The sequence below is a fragment of the Bison bison genome, unplaced genomic scaffold, assembly GCF_000754665.1.
Source record: "Bison bison bison isolate TAMUID 2011002044 unplaced genomic scaffold, Bison_UMD1.0 scf7180017864328, whole genome shotgun sequence".
Taxonomy (NCBI): domain Eukaryota; kingdom Metazoa; phylum Chordata; class Mammalia; order Artiodactyla; family Bovidae; genus Bison; species Bison bison.
Genome location: NW_011494900.1, coordinates 1887966 through 1893733, shown reverse-complemented (window position 1 = coordinate 1893733; position 5768 = coordinate 1887966). Strand labels below are relative to the sequence as shown.

Below are 5768 nucleotides of genomic sequence, written 5' to 3'. Positions count from 1 at the left end.
TTCCCAACCCAGCCCTTACGTCTAAATTTTGGGGTGGACATAAAAACATACAATGTTATGAGCCAGCACTCCTTAGAATTCACAGATCTGACAATATGCTGTATTTTCACATTCAGAATTGTCTGAGTTATCTTCAACGGCAGTGTGAATGCACCACGCCTTATGGGCAATTTACAATGTATGCTTACGGGCATAGGCAATTTATGCCTATGTTGCTTTCTTCGTCAAACGAACTGCAAATCAGGGATGAGGGTGGTATTGCGATGCCAAGGGGAAGAGTCTGAAAGAGTGTTTCTACCTACCATGCACAGAATAAAGTACAAACTTGAGAAAAGACTACATTCAAAGACATCGTATGGAAGCAGGTTCTATTCTCAAAAACTGACCCTGGGGGAGCTCTACCGTAAGAGATCAATTGCAGAGAACTTCACTCTATTAGCTTGCAGATAAGCAAACCTTTCAGAGCAGGAAAACGTTCAGACTCCCAGGAAGAGTCCATCTTATGAAACTTCTGTTATTGTCAGTTAGAAAGCATAATCTGAAAAGCTTACATGCAGTTGATGTAATCATTTTTCTTGGTCTTCAGATCTACAGGTATTGGAGGAGAAGAAATTCTGCCCTTGAAGTTTGGACTCCATTTGCCTTGAAATTTGGTCAGTGGCACAACAAAAAATGTCATGGACTGAATCTCAGGCTCCTGGGATTTTCCGGATAGGTTTTTAGATAAAATTTTTAAAAGTTAAAATAACTTTCAAAGTATTTGTTACATGGGCCATGTGGCTAATTGTTATCAAGGATTCTTGAACTGTTGGCTATTCACTTTGAGAACTCTAGGTTAAAAACTGCCTCTTTATTCCACTTAAAAAAATTTTTTTTTCTGCACCAATCTCTGTAAATATTTCTTTAGGTGAACCAACACCTACCTAACCTTGCCAGGTGAATTAAAGTGTAAGATTGGAGCTTTTCCCCCAACAAAAGGAAAAACCTTAAAGACAATCTTAAATCACAAGCATAAAGTATTTTATCTGTACAGCCTTTCCTTGATTAAGTATATAAAAATATAACATGTTTGTTATAAAGTCTGAAACATTACACAAAGATGGAATGCAGAAAGTTCCTTGTAATCCCATACCCTAAAGATCACAAGCAATCATTAAACCTATGACCATAACACATTTTCATTTTACTTAATATCTTCCATATGTAACTATAGCATAACCTAGTTCTGATGGTAGTACATGCACTATGTGGTTTTATTTTGGATTTTTCTTTCCTCTAAGGTATAAAATACGGATGTAGGAATTTTAAGAGGAAATTAACTTATTTCAGTTGATTTGGGCCATCCACAGTTAGCACATCCAGTGCGTTAAAGATGCATAACCATTGTGTCTAGGATTTGTTCACAGCCATCTTTCCAGTCACTGATTATATCCGGAAGCCAGGAATCCCCTCTGCCCACCTCAAAGACCTTTGTGTTGTGTTTCTCTCCCCTGCTTTCCAACTTTTCCAAAGTCTGAGCCCCAGGGGACCTCCCCATCTCCCTTTCCATCATCACCAACTTCTCAGAATATAGGCCTTTGACCTAGCGGGATGTGGTTCCATGTGTTACACTTTAGTGTTCAATTTTTAATCCTAAGAGTAGAAAAGTAATTCACCAAAGTTTCCATGCATCAAGACATTATGCACTCAAATACCAGACTTACTCTTAAGAAGGCAGTACAGTGACAAGAGGGACAGCTTGTTTCAGAAGATCTAGTTTATGTCCCAATCATAGATTAGCCCCTCTGACAATCTGCATTTGAGCACAATAAAAATGTGGTCTGTGTACGTATTTTCAGTTCTAACTACCTTTGCATGAACTGTATAAATCTGGAGAATGAAATAAGAAAAAAAAATGACCAGAGCACATCTATATACCAATTAAGAAAATAATGACTAACAACAAAAAAACAGTTTGTTCTATAAAATTGTTGCTCAAATAAAAAATTACTGTTAAAACAAGAAGAATTACTGTTGATATTAGCATAGAGCTGAGAATACTACTTTTCCCAAATTCCTAGGTTTATAGGCAATATGGCTAGCCAGAGTTGCTCAGGATCAGTGTTAAAGCTGAACTTTTAGGAATTTTAACCCCAAGTGTTGTAAGACATTGAGTAACTGACCTTCTCATCCCCACTAAAAAAGCCTCAATGTGGAGTTTCCTGCTATCCTCCAGGAAACTGAGTCACCAACCAACACACCTAAACGTCACCAATAGCTCTCAGGATGAAAACAGTGTGAGCTAGTTTAATGTGGGGTTTTACCAAGAACACACACTGCATTCATTAATAAAATACTTCTCTCCCCAGAGAGTAGCCATCACCGTGGCACTACTTGAAAATATATGAAAACTCTTATTTCCCTGTCTAAAGTCTAAGTGAAGGACCTACAGGGAGAAACTGCCTAAGCAACAACTCTTGGCCAGATTCCACAAAAGCCAGGCAAGGGCTCTGGAACAGCAACTGAGAAATAACTTGAGCCTTTGGAAGTCCCCTCCTACGGCAGCATGGGTTTCCTTCAAGGCCCCCTTGAACTATGTGACACCCGTGTTTTTGTTCAGGATCTTCTGTGAACAAACAGTCCTCAATTCTTGCAGGCCAGCACTTGGCTTCCGTCACTGTGATGCGATCAAGGGTTCCCCTGACACACAGCCTGAACCAGTGCCAGGAGCTCCAGGAGAAGATGCTGAAGCAGCAGCTTCCTTTTGAAAAGGATTAAAAAAAAAGTAATTGCCTCAGAGCCACAGCGGTGAGCTGGAGGTTGAGGTCGTTTTCCTGTGACATGTTCAGTCACTTACTTTTACCCACAAGTCACAGGGATATTGACCATTGAGGTAAAAGGATCCATTCTACGTACTGTGTGACTCTGCGGATGTCAGTTTCTCTGCCAACTCTTGACTGATTAAAGGTCTGCATAAATTTGTCATAACTCCTAGATAGGCTTATTGGTGTAAATGAAGAGAACAAGTCAAAAAAAAAAAAAAAAATCCCTTACTTTGGACACCATTTGCTTACCCTTAATTAAAAAAATATAAACTGTAACAGCTGATTCGTATTTTTCTTAAAGATAAAAAAAAGCCCTTCACTAAACAGCTCTGAAGAACAAATATTAATAATTAAATACATAACATTTTAAGCAATTCCAGCTTCCCCTTTCTTAATTCCCACCCAAATTCCCTCTTTGTTCCTAAGGATGGAGTTGATAGTGTCTAAAGTAGGTAGAACTAGAGAAATATGATTTCCATTTTACCATGTATTACTCCAAGCAAGTCACTCCCTGAATTTGATACAGTAAAAGATTGGCTCAGTTTAGCTCTAACTTTTGCTGATTTCTTTTTTCTGTCTATACATTTTATCTGATGGGAAATACATGAAGGAGTTGGATTCACTTTCAATGTGTACATGTAACAGGTTTAAGCAAAGCTTGCCAGTGGCAAGCTGTTCTCATTTCCAAGTGTATTTCTGGCATCAAGTTCTTGCTTTGAAATCTTATGAAAAATATAAAATTTCACTTAGTACTTCAAAAAAACCTCTAAGGAAAAGGTATACATAATTTTGTGAGTTTTTTCCCCTATCTTCCCACTATCTATGATTTTTTTCCCTTGGTCTACCTAAGGCTCTAGTAGAATTTTTTTTAATGAAATAAATATAAGATTGGGTTTTGTTGACTTCTAGTACAGTGGTGCTAATGGTCAAGAATCCACCTGCCAATGCAGGAGACCAAGAGATGTGGGTTCGATCCCTGGGTCAGGAAGATCCGCTGGAGTAGGAAATGGCAACCCTCTCTATTGGAAAATTCCATGGACCAAAGAACCTAGCAGGCTCCAGTCCGTGGGGCTTCGAAGAGTCGGACATGACTGAGTACCATCACTGTACCATCAGTAATTCAACGAACATTTATTTTGCACCAAATATGTGTCACTATTAGAGTCTGCAAAAGTGAGATGAATAAAAGAATGTGCCCCTTATCCCAGGAAAGCTTAAAGTCCAGGAGTAGAGATGGTTTTGGCATACTATATTGTAGAAAGCATTTTGAAAGAGGGAAGCATGTAGGCGATGGGAGAATAACAGAAGGTAATTTAAATCAGAGTGGAGTGGGAGAAGGCTGAGTACTAAAGAATGAAACAGGAGGTAAGTGAAGGGGGTGGGAAGAATTTTTAAGGGAAAACATTATGGGCCTGAGTTCAAAAGATGTGTGTATATGTGTATATGTAGTGAAAGGAATTCCCATAAGTAGGGCCTTGCAGAAATCCACAGACACTGGTCGTGGAAGTCTTGTCAGGCATGTGTAGGTAGGAGCTTTGGATGGAATTTTCAGAAAGAGGAGCCACTGAGTGATTCAGAGTACTGTGTGATAGGTGATCTGATTTTATTGAGATGGAAAATTCTAGGACTCTGCAATAAATGGGATTCAGGGAGGCTAGGCTGAAATCAGTCAGACCATGATCGTCAGCCATGTTACCAGTAGAAATAAAATTAATAACTCACAGACTATTTGCTTCTCTGATGGTTGTTCTTATCTAAGACAATCTCAGTATTAAAATTTGACATAAGCATGTGCTCTCATGATGTGTCGGGCATGAATAGAAGAATTGCCTAATGGGACTTGTGAGGGAGTAGACTTTCTGCTCTTAAAAATTAGTCTTCTGGAATCGTCATCATATTGTATTCATCATAACTGTATCCAGAATTTCTTTCAAGGAGAGGGCAAAATAATGTTTGACAAGGTTGCAGAAAATAGTATAGAAGATGAGACTTTAAGGTGCACTGGTTTGGGTGGAACTAATCTGTGGTCTCTTCCACAGATAAATTTCCTGTGTTCTCTTCCACATAGGAAAGGCGGAGAATATGCTCCCTTGGGAGTGAGTGAGTGAGTGAGTGTGTGTGTGTGTGTGTGTGTGTGTGTAACAGAAAGGAGTCAGCTTGGTCTACAGGATAATTTCACACTATAAATCTTCCACTCCCCTGAAACTTTAATAAAGTTACTGAAGGTACAAAATGCTGAGATAAAGAGTCTTTTGTTTTGTTTTGTTTAATCTGAGCCTAGAGGCCAGATTTGCTCAAACTGAAATGTCAGCCTGAGCTGACACCAGAGAGGAGAGACAGAGAAAGAAGAGGAAGCTTTTGAAATTCTGTGTAAGAGCAGGAAGAAATTTTGTCCAAGAAACTAGAGTTCGAACCAAGTTTAATCAGAATGTGGATTAGGGACTTTATGTGCCACGTGTACCTCTATAAGTAATATCACTCCTTGATGGACACTGAAAAGCAGGAGGTGGTTCTCATCTCCATTCCACTACACACAAGCCATAATCCCCGGCATATCACCTAATCTTTCTTGGACCTTAATTTCCTCACCTGAAAATTGGGGATAATAACAAGAACCTTGTAGATTATTTTAGTTTAAGTGAGAGACTGTGAGTTAAATAACCTTGTGTTGCTGACCTACTAGATTCTTGCCAGGCACTACACTGAATGACGGAGATGCAGCAATGAACAAGGTAGTTCACAGTTCCCATGTCCTCTCAATGAGTTTACGTGGTACTAAAAAGCAGAGACATTACTTTGTCCATCTAGTCAAGGCTATGGTTTTTCCAGTGGTCATGTATGGATGTGAGAGTTGGACTGTGAAGAAAGCTGAGCACTGAAGAATTGATGTTTTTGAACTGCAGTGTTGGAGAAGACTCTTGCGATTTCCTTGGACTGCAAGGAGATCCAACCAGTCCATTCTCT

At 39.2% G+C, this 5768-nt stretch overlaps 1 protein-coding gene across 11 annotated transcripts in view; it reads right to left on the bottom strand.

Annotated features, from left to right (window-relative positions):
- Window positions 1–5768, bottom strand: part of PDE4D (phosphodiesterase 4D, cAMP-specific) — a 1610544-nt gene that overhangs the window by 58571 nt on the left and 1546205 nt on the right. The gene's annotated exons all lie outside the window — the stretch shown is intronic.